Below are 14,830 nucleotides of genomic sequence, written 5' to 3'. Positions count from 1 at the left end.
TTAAAATCTGTGGTGGCCCCCTGATTAAACTCTGTGGTGGCCCCCTGATTAAACTCTGTGGTGGCCCCCTGATTAAACTCTGTGGTGGCCCCCTGATTAAACTCTGTGGTGGCCCCCTGATTAAACTCTGTGGTGGCCCCCTGATTAAACTCTGTGATGGCCCCTGATTAAACTCTGTGGTGGCCCCTGATTAAAATCTGTGATGGCCCCCTGATTAAACTCTGTGGTGGCCCCCTGATTAAACTCTGTGGTGGCCCCCTGATTAAACTCTGTGGTGGCCCCCTGATTAAACTCTGTGGTGGCCCCCTGATTAAACTCTGTGGTGGCCCCCTGATTAAAATCTGTGGTGGCCCCCTGATTAAACTCTGTGGTGGCCCCCTGATTAAACTCTGTGGTGGCCCCCTGATTAAACTCTGTGATGGCCCCCTGATTAAACTCTGTGGTGGCCCCCTGATTAAACTCTGTGGTGGCCCCCTGATTAAACTCTGTGGTGGCCCCCTGATTAAACTCTGTGGTGGCCCCCTGATTAAACTCTGTGATGACCCCCTGATTAAACTCTGTGGTGGCCCCCTGATTAAAATCTGTGGTGGCCCCCTGATTAAAATCTGTGGTAGAAAGATACAGAACCCTTCAAGGAACATTCGACCCCCACATGTTTCATGTGGATGTCTGAGCTCACTGGTTTTCATTCGACCCCCACATGTTTCATGTGGATGTCTGAGCTCACTGGTTTTCATTCGACCCCACATGTTTCATGTGGATGTCTGAGCTCACTGGTTTTCATTCGACCCCACATGTTTCATGTGGATGTCTGAGCTCACTGGTTTTCATTCGACCCCCACATGTTTCATGTGGATGTCTGAGCTCACTGGTTTTCATTCGACCCCCACATGTTTCATGTGGATGTCTGAGCTCACTGGTTTTCATTCGACCCCCACATGTTTCATGTGGATGTCTGAGCTCACTGGTTTTCATTCGACCCCCACATGTTTCATGTGGATGTCTGAGCTCACTGGTTTTCATTCGACCCCCACATGTTTCATGTGGATGTCTGAGCTCACTGGTTTTCATTCGACCCCCACATGTTTCATGTGGATGTCTGAGCTCACTGGTTTTCATTCGACCCCACATGTTTCATGTGGATGTCTGAGCTCACTGGTTTTCATTCGACCCCCACATGTTTCATGTGGATGTCTGAGCTCACTGGTTTTCATTCGACCCCCACATGTTTCATGTGGATGTCTGAGCTCACTGGTTTTCATTCGACCCCCACATGTTTCATGTGGATGTCTGAGCTCACTGGTTTTCATTCGACCCCCACATGTTTCATGTGGATGTCTGAGCTCACTGGTTTTCATTCGACCCCCACATGTTTCATGTGGATGTCTGAGCTCACTGGTTTTCATTCGACCCCCACATGTTTCATGTGGATGTCTGAGCTCACTGGTTTTCATTCGACCCCCACATGTTTCATGTGGATGTCTGAGCTCACTGGTTTTCATTCGACCCCCACATGTTTCATGTGGATGTCTGAGCTCACTGGTTTTCATTAGGGCAGATTACAAGAGGCACAACATCAACAAACGTTCAACTGTGCGTATTGTTGTCAGGCAGGACCATACAGCACTGACTTGGGAAGTTCTATCAACATCAGCACGGAATGAGAACACATCTGACTTGGGATGTTCTATCAACATCAGCACGGAAGGTCTGTTTCTACCTGATGCATCTCTGTGTTTAAAGGTCTCTGTTTCCACCTGTTCTATCTCTGTGTTTAAAGGTCTCTGTTTCCACCTGTTGTATCTCTGTGTTTAAAGGTCTCTGTTTCCACCTGTTGTATCTCTGTGTTTAAAGGTCTCTGTTTCCACCTGTTGTATCTCTGTGTTTAAAGGTCTCTGTTGTATCTCTGTGTTTATAGGTCTCTGTTTCCACCTGTTGTATCTCTGTGTTTAAAGGTCTCTGTTTCCACCTGTTGTATCTCTGTGTTTAAAGGTCTCTGTTTCCACCTGTTGTATCTCTGTGTTTAAAGGTCTCTGTTTCCACCTGTTGTATCTCTGTGTTTAAAGGTCTCTGTTTCCACCTGTTGTATCTCTGTGTTTAAAGGTCTCTGTTTCCACCTGTTGTATCTCTGTGTTTAAAGGTCTCTGTTTCCACCTGTTGTATCTCTGTGTTTAAAGGTCTCTGTTTCCACCTGTTGTATCTCTGTGTTTAAAGGTCTCTGTTTCCACCTGTTGTATCTCTGTGTTTATAGGGTCTCTGTTTCCACCTGTTGTATCTCTGTGTTTAAAGGTCTCTGTTGTATCTCTGTGTTTATAGGTCTCTGTTTCCACCTGTTGTATCTCTGTGTTTAAAGGTCTCTGTTTCCACCTGTTGTGTCTCTGTGTTTAAAGGTCTCTGTTTCCATCTGTTGTGTCTCTGTGTTTAAAGGTCTCTGTTTCCACCTGTTGTATCTCTGTGTTTAAAGGTCTCTGTTGTATCTCTGTGTTTAAAGGTCTCTGTTTCCACCTGTTGTATCTCTGTGTTTAAAGGTCTCTGTTTCCACCTGTTGTGTCTCTGTGTTTAAAGGTCTCTGTTGTATCTCTGTGTTTAAAGGTCTCTGTTTCCACCTGTTGTATCTCTGTGTTTAAAGGTCTCTGTTTCCACCTGTTGTGTCTCTGTGTTTAAAGGTCTCTGTTTCCATCTGTTGTGTCTCTGTGTTTAAAGGTCTCTGTTTCCACCTGTTGTATCTCTGTGTTTATAGGTCTCTGTTTCCACCTGTTGTGTCTCTGTGTTTAAAGGTCTCTGTTTCCACCTGTTGTATCTCTGTGTTTAAAGGTCTCTGTTGTATCTCTGTGTTTAAAGGTCTCTGTTTCCACCTGTTGTATCTCTGTGTTTAAAGGTCTCTGTTTCCACCTGTTGTGTCTCTGTGTTTAAAGGTCTCTGTTTCCATCTGTTGTGTCTCTGTGTTTAAAGGTCTCTGTTTCCACCTGTTGTATCTCTGTGTTTATAGGTCTCTGTTTCCACCTGTTGTGTCTCTGTGTTTAAAGGTCTCTGTTTCCACCTGTTGTGTCTCTGTGTTTATAGGTCTCTGTTTCCACCTGTTGTGTCTCTGTGTTTAAAGGTCTCTGTTTCCACCTGTTGTGTCTCTGTGTTTATAGGTCTCTGTTTCCACCTGTTGTATCTCTGTGTTTAAAGGTCTCTGTTTCCACCTGTTGTATCTCTGTGTTTAAAGGTCTCTGTTGTATCTCTGTGTTTATAGGTCTCTGTTGTATCTCTGTGTTTAAAGGTCTCTGTTTCCACCTGTTGTATCTCTGTGTTTATAGGTATCTCTGTGTTTAAAGGTCTCTGTTTCCACCTGTTGTATCTCTGTGTTTATAGGTATCTCTGTGTTTAAAGGTCTCTGTTTCCACCTGTTGTATCTCTGTGTTTATAGGTATCTCTGTGTTTAAAGGTCTCTGTTTCCACCTGTTGTATCTCTGTGTTTATAGGTATCTCTGTGTTTAAAGGTCTCTGTTTCCATCTGTTGTGTCTCTGTGTTTATAGGTCTCTGTTTCCATCTGTTGTATCTCTGTGTTTAAAGGTCTCTGTTGTATCTCTGTGTTTATAGGTCTCTGTTTCCACCTGTTGTGTCTCTGTGTTTAAAGGTCTCTGTTTCCACCTGTTGTATCTCTGTGTTTATAGGTATCTCTGTGTTTATAGGTCTCTGTTTCCACCTGTTGTATCTCTGTGTTTATAGGTATCTCTGTGTTTATAGGTCTCTGTTTCCACCTGTTGTATCTCTGTGTTTATAGGTATCTCTGTGTTTATAGGGTCTCTGTTTCCACCTATTGTATCTCTGTGTTTATAGGGTCTCTGTTTCCACCTATTGTATCTCTGTGTTTAAAGGTCTCTGTTTCCACCTGTTCTATCTCTGTGTTTATAGGTCTCTGTTTCCACCTGTTGTGTCTCTGTGTTTAAAGGTCTCTGTTTCCATCTGTTGTGTCTCTGTGTTTATAGGGTCTCTGTTTCCACCTGTTGTGTCTCTGTGTTTAAAGGTCTCTGTTGTATCTCTGTGTTTATAGGTCTCTGTTCTATCTCTGTGTTTAAAGGTCTCTGTTTCCACCTGTTGTATCTCTGTGTTTATAGGGTCTCTGTTTCCACCTGTTGTATCTCTGTGTTTATAGGTCTCTGTTGTATCTCTGTGTTTATAGGTCTCTGTTTCCACCTGTTGTATATCTGTGTTTAAAGGGCTCTGTTTCCACCTGTTCTATCTCTGTGTTTAAAGGTCTCTGTTTCCACCTGTTGTATCTCTGTGTTTATAGGTATCTCTGTGTTTAAAGGTCTCTGTTTCCATCTGTTGTGTCTCTGTGTTTAAAGGTCTCTGTTTCCATCTGTTGTATCTCTGTGTTTATAGGTATCTCTGTGTTTAAAGGTCTCTGTTTCCATCTGTTGTGTCTCTGTGTTTAAAGGTCTCTGTTTCCACCTGTTGTATCTCTGTGTTTATAGGTATCTCTGTGTTTAAAGGTCTCTGTTTCCATCTGTTGTGTCTCTGTGTTTAAAGGTCTCTGTTTCCATCTGTTGTATCTCTATGTTTAAAGGTCTCTGTTTCCATCTGTTGTATCTCTGTGTTTAAAGGTCTCTGTTGTATCTATGTGTTTAAAGGTCTCTGCTTCCACCTGTTGTATCTCAGTGTTTAAAGGTCTCTGTTGTATCTCTGTGTTTAAAGGTCTCTGTTGTATCTCTGTGTTTATAGGTCTCTGTTTCCATCTGTTGTATCTCTGTGTTTATAGGTCTCTGTTGTATCTCTGTGTTTATAGGTCTCTGTTTCCACCTGTTGTATCTCTGCGTTTAAAGGTCTCTGTTTCCATCTGTTGTGTCTCTGTGTTTAAAGGTCTCTGTTTCCACCTGTTGTATCTATGTGTTTAAAGGTCTCTGTTGTATCTCTGCGTTTAAAGGTCTCTGTTGTATCTCTGTGTTTAAAGGTCTCTGTTGTATCTATGCGTTTAAAGGTCTCTGTTTCCATCTGTTGTGTCTCTGTGTTTAAAGGTCTCTGTTTCCACCTGTTGTATCTCTGTGTTTAAAGGTCTCTGTTGTATCTATGTGTTTAAAGGTCTCTGTTGTATCTCTGTGTTTAAAGGTCTCTGTTTCCACCTGTTGTATCTCTGTGTTTATAGGTATCTCTGTGTTTAAAGGTCTCTGTTTCCATCTGTTGTGTCTCTGTGTTTAAAGGTCTCTGTTTCCATCTGTTGTATCTCTGTGTTTAAAGGTCTCTGTTTCCATCTGTTGTATCTCTATGTTTAAAGGTCTCTGTTTCCATCTGTTGTATCTCTGTGTTTAAAGGTCTCTGTTGTATCTCTGTGTTTAAAGGTCTCTGTTGTATCTCTGTGTTTAAAGGTCTCTGTTGTATCTCTGTGTTTAAAGGTCTCTGTTGTATCTCTGTGTTTAAAGGTCTCTGTTGTATCTCTGTGTTTAAAGGTCTCTGTTGTATCTCTGTGTTTAAAGGTCTCTGTTGTATCTCTGTGTTTAAAGGTTTCTGTTTCCATCTGTTGTGTCTCTGTGTTTAAAGGTCTCTGTTTCCATCTGTTGTATCTCTGTGTTTAAAGGTCTCTGTTTCCACCTGTTGTGTCTCTGTGTTTATAGGTCTCTGTTGTATCTCTGTGTTTAAAGGTCTCTGTTGTATCTCTGTGTTTAAAGGTCTCTGTTGTATCTCTGTGTTTAAAGGTCTCTGTTTCCATCTGTTGTGTCTCTGTGTTTAAAGGTCTCTGTTGTATCTCTGTGTTTAAAGGTCTCTGTTTCCACCTGTTGTGTCTCTGTGTTTATAGGTCTCTGTTGTATCTCTGTGTTTAAAGGTCTCTGTTTCCACCTGTTGTATCTCTGTGTTTATAGGTCTCTGTTTCCACCTGTTGTGTCTCTGTGTTTATAGGTCTCTGTTGTGTCTCTGTGTTTAAAGGTCTCTGTTTCCACCTGTTGTATCTCTGTGTTTATAGGTATCTCTGTGTTTAAAGGTCTCTGTTTCCACCTGTTGTATCTCTGTGTTTATAGGTCTCTGTTTCCATCTGTTGTGTCTCTGTGTTTAAAGGTCTCTGTTTCCATCTGTTGTATCTCTGTGTTTAAAGGTCTCTGTTGTATCTATGTGTTTAAAGGTCTCTGCTTCCACCTGTTGTATCTCAGTGTTTAAAGGTCTCTGTTGTATCTCTGTGTTTAAAGGTCTCTGTTGTATCTCTGTGTTTAAAGGTCTCTGTTGTATCTATGCGTTTAAAGGTCTCTGTTTCCATCTGTTGTGTCTCTGTGTTTAAAGGTCTCTGTTTCCACCTGTTGTATCTATGTGTTTAAAGGTCTCTGTTGTATCTCTGCGTTTAAAGGTCTCTGTTGTATCTCTGTGTTTAAAGGTCTCTGTTGTATCTATGCGTTTAAAGGTCTCTGTTTCCATCTGTTGTGTCTCTGTGTTTAAAGGTCTCTGTTTCCACCTGTTGTATCTCTGTGTTTAAAGGTCTCTGTTGTATCTATGTGTTTAAAGGTCTCTGTTGTATCTCTGTGTTTAAAGGTCTCTGTTTCCACCTGTTGTATCTCTGTGTTTAAAGGTCTCTGTTGTATCTATGTGTTTAAAGGTCTCTGTTGTATCTCTGTGTTTAAAGGTCTCTGTTTCCACCTGTTGTGTCTCTGTGTTTAAAGGTCTCTGTTGTATCTCTGTGTTTAAAGGTCTCTGTTTCCACCTGTTGTATCTCTGTGTTTAAAGGTCTCTGTTGTATCTATGTGTTTAAAGGTCTCTGTTGTATCTCTGTGTTTAAAGGTCTCTGCTTCCACCTGTTGTATCTCTGTGTTTAAAGGTCTCTGTTTCCACCTGTTGTATCTCTGTGTTTAAAGGTCTCTGCTTCCACCTGTTGTATCTCTGTGTTTAAAGGTCTCTGTTTCCACCTGTTGTATCTCTGTGTTTAAAGGTCTCTGCTTCCACCTGTTGTATCTCTGTGTTTATAGGTCTCTGTTTCCACCTATTGTATCTCTGTGTTTAAAGGTCTCTGTTTCCACCTGTTGTATCTCTGTGTTTAAAGGTCTCTGTTTCCATCTGTTGTGTCTCTGTGTTTATAGGTCTGTTTCCACCTGTTGTATCTCGGTGTTTAAAGGTCTCTGTTGTATCTCTGTGTTTAAAGGTCTCTGTTTCCACCTGCTGTGTCTCTGTGTTTAAAGGTCTCTGTTTCCACCTGTTGTGTCTCTGTGTTTATAGGTCTCTGTTTCCACCTGTTGTATCTCGGTGTTTAAAGGTCTCTGTTGTGTCTCTGTGTTTAAAGGTCTCTGTTTCCATCTGTTGTATCTCTGTGTTTATAGGTCTCTGTTTCCACCTGTTGTATCTCTGTGTTTAAAGGTCTCTGTTGTATCTATGTGTTTAAAGGTCTCTGTTGTATCTCTGTGTTTAAAGGTCTCTGTTTCCATCTGTTGTATCTCTGTGTTTATAGGTCTCTGCTTCCACCTGTTGTATCTCTGTGTTTAAAGGTCTCTGTTTCCACCTGTTGTGTCTCTGTGTTTATAGGTCTGTTTCCACCTGTTGTATCTCTTTGTTTAAAGGTCTCTGTTTCCACCTGTTGTATCTCTTTGTTTAAAGGTCTCTGTTTCCACCTGTTGTATCTCGGTGTTTAAAGGTCTCTGTTTCCACCTGTTGTATCTCTGTGTTTAAAGATCTCTGTTTCCACCTGTTGTATCTCTGTGTTTAAAGATCTCTGTTTCCACCTGTTGTATCTCTGTGTTTATAGGTCTGTTTCCACCTGTTGTATCTCTTTGTTTAAAGGTCTCTGTTTCCACCTGTTGTATCTCGGTGTTTAAAGGTCTCTGTTTCCACCTGTTGTATCTCTGTGTTTAAAGATCTCTGTTTCCACCTGTTGTATCTCTGTGTTTATAGGTCTCTGTTTCCACCTGTTGTATCTCTGTGTTTAAAGGTCTCTGTTGTATCTCTGTGTTTAAAGGTCTCTGTTGTGTCTCTGTGTTTAAAGGTCTCTGTTTCCACCTGTTGTGTCTCTGTGTTTATAGGTCTCTGTTGTATCTCTGTGTTTAAAGGTCTCTGTTTCCACCTGCTGTGTCTCTGTGTTTAAAGGTCTCTGTTTCCACCTGTTGTGTCTCTGTGTTTATAGGTCTCTGTTTCCACCTGTTGTATCTCGGTGTTTAAAGGTCTCTGTTGTATCTCTGTGTTTAAAGGTCTCTGTTTCCACCTGTTGTATCTCTGTGTTTATAGGTCTCTGTTTCCACCTGTTGTATCTCTGTGTTTATAGGTCTCTGTTTCCACCTGTTGTATCTCTGTGTTTAAAGGTCTCTGTTTCCATCTGTTGTATCTCTGTGTTTATAGGTATCTCTGTGTTTATAGGTCTCTGTTTCCACCTGTTGTATCTCTGTGTTTAAAGGTCTCTGTTTCCACCTGTTGTATCTCTGTGTTTAAAGGTCTCTGTTTCCACCTGTTGTATCTCTGTGTTTAAAGGTCTCTGTTTCCATCTGTTGTGTCTCTGTGTTTAAAGGTCTCTGTTTCCATCTGTTGTATCTCTGTGTTTATAGGTCTCTGTTCCACCTGTTGTATCTCTGTGTTTAAAGGTCTCTGTTTCCATCTGTTGTGTCTCTGTGTTTATAGGTCTCTGTTTCCACCTGTTGTATCTCGGTGTTTAAAGGTCTCTGTTGTATCTCTGTGTTTAAAGGTCTCTGTTTCCACCTGTTGTGTCTCTGTGTTTAAAGGTCTCTGTTTCCACCTGTTGTGTCTCTGTGTTTATAGGTCTCTGTTTCCACCTGTTGTATCTCTGTGTTTAAAGGTCTCTGTTTCCACCTGTTGTGTCTCTGTGTGTCTCTGTGGTGTATCTCTGTAGTGTATCTCTGTGTTTAAAGGTCAGACACTACAGCTAGACTACAGCCTCCTGTAGCAGCATCAGACACTACAGCTAGACTACAGCCTCCTGTAGCAGCATCAGCCACTTCATCTAGACTACAGCCTCCTGTAGCAGCATCAGAGACTACAGCTATACATCTAGACTACAGCCTCCTGTAGCAGCATCAGACACAACAGCTAGACTACAGCCTCCTGTAGCAGCATCAGACACTACAGCTAGACTACAGCCTCCTGTAGCAGCATCAGAGACTACAGCTATACATCTAGACTACAGCCTCCTGTAGCAGCATCAGACACAACAGCTAGACTACAGCCTCCTGTAGCAGCATCAGACACTACAGCTAGACTACAGCCTCCTGTAGCAGCATCAGACACTACAGCTAGACTACAGCCTCCTGTAGCAGCATCAGACACTACAGCTAGACTATAGCCTCCTGTAGCAGCATCAGACACTACAGCTAGACTACAGCCTCCTGTAGCAGCATCAGACACTACAGCTAGACTACAGCCTCCTGTAGCAGCATCAGACACTACATATAGACTACAGCCTCCTGTAGCAGCATCAGACACTACAGCTAGACTACAGCCTCCTGTAGCAGCATCAGAGACTACAGCTAGACTACAGCCTCCTGTAGCAGCATCAGACACTACAGCTAGACTACAGCCTCCTGTAGCAGCATCAGACACTACAGCTAGACTACAGCCTCCTGTAGCAGCATCAGACACTACAGCTATACATCTAGACTACAGCCTCCTGTAGCAGCATCAGACATTACAGATATCTCTCTGAGAGTAATGTTGACAAGTAGGAAGAGGACAGGACAGATCCACCAGACAGATGAGATGAGGTAAGAGGCGGATTGGAAGGAAGGCTTACGCTGTGTTGCATTGTCCTCCACACTGTCCTCTGGGAGCAGCAGAGAAACAGAGAAGAGAGGGATTTAATAGAGGCAGATGAGAGACACAGAGAGAGGCATAAAACACATACAATGAAAGGAAGGCTATGAATACATGCATTAGTCTGGAAACCAATAGCAACCATAGAACGTGATAAATAGTTCTGGCAAGATATTCAATTCCCCTGCCTCCTCTCTCTTTGGGAGTCTAAGCACCTCTCAACTCATGTTATTACACCTGCCTCAATCATTATGTATTATACCACATTATATTAAAATTATCTTTCCAGTCTACATCTTCTCTAAGACAATGTCCTGGTGTTATCATCCTGGAGGGATAATGTATTATCCTGGAGGAGTAATGTACCATCCTGGAGGGATAATGTATCATCCTGGAGGGATAATGTACCACCCTGGAGGGATAATGTATCATCCTGGAGGGATAATGTATCATCCTGGAGGAGTAATGTATCATCCTGGAGGGATAATGTATCATCCTGGAGGGATAATGTATCATCCTGGAGGGATAATGTATCATCCTGGAGGGATAATGTATCATCCTGGAGGGATAATGTATCATCCTGGAGGAGTAATGTACCATCCTGGAGGGATAATGTATCATCCTGGAGGGATAATGTACCATCCTGGAGGGATAATGTACCATCCTGGAGGAGTAATATACTATCCCGGAGGGGTAATGTACTATCCCGGAGGGATAATGTATCATCCTGGGGGGGTAATGTATCATCCTGGATGGGTAATGTATTATCCTGGATGGGTAATGTATTATCTTGTAGGGATAATGTATCATTCTGGAGGAGTAATGCACTATCCTGGAGGGGTCATGTGCTGTCCTGGAGGGATAATGTACTATACTGGAGGGATAATGTATCATCCCAGAGGGTTAATATATCATCCCGGAGGGGTTAATGTATCATCCAAGAGGGGTTAATGTATCATCCTGGGGGGTTAATGTATCATCCTGGAGGGGTAATGTATCATCCTGGAGGGGTTAATGTATCATCCTGGAGGGGTAATGTATCATCCTGGAGGGGTTAATGTATCATCCTGGAGGGATAATGTAACATCCTGGAGGGGTTAATGTATCATCCCATAGGGGTTAATGTAACATCCTGGAGGGGTTAATGTATCATCCTGGAGGGCTAATGTAACATCCTGGAGGGGTAATGTATCATCCCGGAGGGGTAATGTAACATCCCGGAGGGGTTAATGTATCATCTCATAGGGGTTAAAGTATCATCCTGGAGGGGTAATGTATCATCCTGGAGGGATAATGTATCATCCAAGAGGGGTTAATGTATCATCCTGGAGGGGTAATGTATCATCCTGGAGGGATAATGTATCATCCTGGAGGGGTAATGTATCATCCTGGAGGGTTAATGTATCATCCTGGAGGGTTAATGTATCATCCTGGAGGGGTAATGTATCATCCTGGAGGGTTAATGTATCATCCTGGAGGGTTAATGTATCATCCAGGAGGGTTAATGTATCATCCTGGAGGGATAATGTATCATCCTGGAGGGGTAATGTATCATCCTGGAGGGATAATGTGACATCCTGGAGGGATAATGTGAATCCTGGAGGGGTAATGTATCATCCTGGAGGGGTAATGTATCATCCTGGAGGGGTTAATGTATCATCCTGGAGGGATAATGTGACATCCTGGAGGGATAATGTGAATCCTGGAGGGGTAATGTATCATCCCATAGGGGTTAATGTATCATCCAAGAGGGGTTAATGTATCATCCTGGAGGGGTAATGTAACATCCCGGAGGGATTAATGTATCATCCCATAGGGGTTAATGTATCATCCTGGAGGGGTAATGTATCATCCTGGAGGGATCATGTATCATCCTGGAGGGGTAATGTATCATCCTGGATGGATAATGTATCATCCTGGAGGGGTAATGTATCATCCTGGAGGGTTAATGTATCATTCTGGAGGGGTAATGTATCATCCTGGAGGGTTAATGTATCATCCTGGAGGGTTAATGTATCATCCAGGAGGGTTAATGTATCATCCTGGAGGGATAATGTATCATCCTGGAGGGGTAATGTATCATCCTGGAGGGGTTAATGTATCATCCTGGAGGGATAATGTGACATCCTGGAGGGATAATGTGAATCCTGGAGGGGTAATGTATCATCCTGGAGGGGTTAATGTATCATCCTGGAGGGATAATGTGACATCCTGGAGGGATAATGTGAATCCTGGAGGGGTAATGTATCATCCTGGAGGGTTAATGTATCATCCTGGAGGGATAATGTATCATCCTGGAGGGGTTAATATATCATCCCGGAGGGGTTAATGTATCATCCAAGAGGGGTTAATGTATCATCCTGGGGGGTTAATGTATCATCCTGGAGGGGTAATGTAACATCCCGGAGGGGTTAATGTATCATCCCATAGGGGTTAATGTATCATCCTGGAGGGGTAATGCATCATCCTGGAGGGATAATGTATCATCCTGGAGGGGTAATGTATCATCCTGGAGGGGTAATGTATCATCCTGGAGGGGTAATGTATCATCCTGGAGGGGTTAATGTATCATCCTGGAGGGATAATGTGACATCCTGGAGGGATAATGTGAATCCTGGAGGGGTAATGTATCATCCTGGAGGGTTAATGTATCATCCAGGAGGGTTAATGTATCATCCTGGAGGGATAATGTATCATCCTGGAGGGATAATGTATCATCCAAGAGGGGTTAATGTATCATCCTGGAGGGGTAATGTATCATCCTGGAGGGGTTAATGTATCATCCTGGAGGGGTAATGTAACATCCCGGAGGGGTTAATGTATCATCCCATAGGGGTTAATGTATCATCCTGGAGGGGTAATGCATCATCCTGGAGGGATAATGTATCATCCTGGAGGGGTAATGTATCATCCTGGAGGGGTAATGTATCATCCTGGAGGGGTAATGTATCATCCTGGAGGGGTTAATGTATCATCCTGGAGGGATAATGTGACATCCTGGAGGGATAATGTGAATCCTGGAGGGGTAATGTATCATCCTGGAGGGTTAATGTATCATCCAGGAGGGTTAATGTATCATCCTGGAGGGATAATGTATCATCCTGGAGGGATAATGTATCATCCAAGAGGGGTTAATGTATCATCCTGGAGGGGTAATGTATCATCCTGGAGGGGTTAATGTATCATCCTGGAGGGGTAATGTAACATCCCGGAGGGGTTAATGTATCATCCCATAGGGGTTAATGTATCATCCTGGAGGGGTAATGCATCATCCTGGAGGGATAATGTATCATCCTGGAGGGGTAATGTATCATCCTGGAGGGGTAATGTATCATCCTGGAGGGGTAATGTATCATCCTGGAGGGGTTAATGTATCATCCTGGAGGGATAATGTGACATCCTGGAGGGATAATGTGAATCCTGGAGGGGTAATGTATCATCCTGGAGGGTTAATGTATCATCCAGGAGGGTTAATGTATCATCCTGGAGGGATAATGTATCATCCTGGAGGGATAATGTATCATCCAAGAGGGGTTAATGTATCATCCTGGAGGGGTAATGTATCATCCTGGAGGGGTTAATGTATCATCCTGGAGGGGTAATGTATCATCCTGGAGGGATAATGTATCATCCTGGAGGGGTTAATGTATCATCCTGGAGGGGTAATGTATCATCCTGGAGGGGTTAATGTATCATCCTGGAGGGGTAATGTATTATCCTGGAGGGGTAATGTAACATCCTGGGGGGGTAATGTAACATCCTGGAGGGTTAATGTATCATCCTGGAGGGGTAGTGTATCATCCCGGAGGGGTAATGTAACATCCCGGAGGGGTAATGTAACATCCTGGAGGGTTAATGTATCATCCCGGAGGGGTTAATGTATCATCCCGGAGGGGTAATGTATTATCCTGGAGGGGTAATGTAACATCCTGGAGGGGGTAATGTATCATCCTGGAGGGTTAATGTATCATCCTGGAGGGGTAGTGTATCATCCTGGAGGGGTTAATGTATCATCCTGGAGGGATAATGTAACATCCTGGAGGGGTTAATGTATCATCCTGGAGGGATAATGTAACATCCTGGAGGGGTAATGTATCATCCCGGAGGGGTAATGTATCATTCTGGAGGGTTAATGTATCATCCTGGAGGGGTAATGTATCACCCTGGAGGGCTTAATGTATTATCCTGGAGGGGTTATGTACCATCCTGGAGGGGTAATGTATCATTCCGGAGGGTTAATGTATCATCCTGGAGGGTTAATGTATCATCCTGGAGGGGTAATGTAACATCCTGGAGGGATAATGTAACATCCTGAAGGGGTAATGTACCATCCTGGAGGGGTAATGTATCATCCCGGAGGGGTAATGTATTATCCTGGAGGGGTAATGTAACATCCTGGAGGGGGTAATGTATCATCCTGGAGGGTTAATGTATCATCCTGGAGGGGTAGTGTATCATCCTGGAGGGGTTAATGTATCATCCTGGAGGGATAATGTAACATCCTGGAGGGGTTAATGTATCATCCTGGAGGGATAATGTAACATCCTGGAGGGGTAATGTATCATCCCGGAGGGGTAATGTATCATTCTGGAGGGTTAATGTATCATCCTGGAGGGGTAATGTATCACCCTGGAGGGCTTAATGTATTATCCTGGAGGGGTTATGTACCATCCTGGAGGGGTAATGTATCATTCCGGAGGGTTAATGTATCATCCTGGAGGGTTAATGTATCATCCTGGAGGGGTAATGTAACATCCTGGAGGGATAATGTAACATCCTGAAGGGGTAATGTACCATCCTGGAGGGGTAATGTATCATCCCGGAGGGGTAATGTATTATCCTGGAGGGGTAATGTAACATCCTGGAGGGGGTAATGTATCATCCTGGAGGGTTAATGTATCATCCTGGAGGGGTAGTGTATCATCCTGGAGGGGTTAATGTATCATCCTGGAGGGATAATGTAACATCCTGGAGGGGTTAATGTATCATCCTGGAGGGATAATGTAACATCCTGGAGGGGTAATGTATCATCCCGGAGGGGTAATGTATCATTCTGGAGGGTTAATGTATCATCCTGGAGGGGTAATGTATCACCCTGGAGGGCTTAATGTATTATCC

The 14,830-nt window shown here is 43.3% G+C and overlaps 1 pseudogene; it reads right to left on the bottom strand.

Moving 5' to 3' along the window:
- LOC124021615 overlaps positions 1 to 14,830 on the bottom strand; it is a 160,403-nt pseudogene that overhangs the window by 43,613 nt on the left and 101,960 nt on the right.

The sequence above is a fragment of the Oncorhynchus gorbuscha genome, unplaced genomic scaffold (genome assembly GCF_021184085.1).
Source record: "Oncorhynchus gorbuscha isolate QuinsamMale2020 ecotype Even-year unplaced genomic scaffold, OgorEven_v1.0 Un_scaffold_1143, whole genome shotgun sequence".
NCBI classification, from domain to species: domain Eukaryota; kingdom Metazoa; phylum Chordata; class Actinopteri; order Salmoniformes; family Salmonidae; genus Oncorhynchus; species Oncorhynchus gorbuscha.
This window is presented reverse-complemented; position numbering and strand designations above follow the sequence as displayed.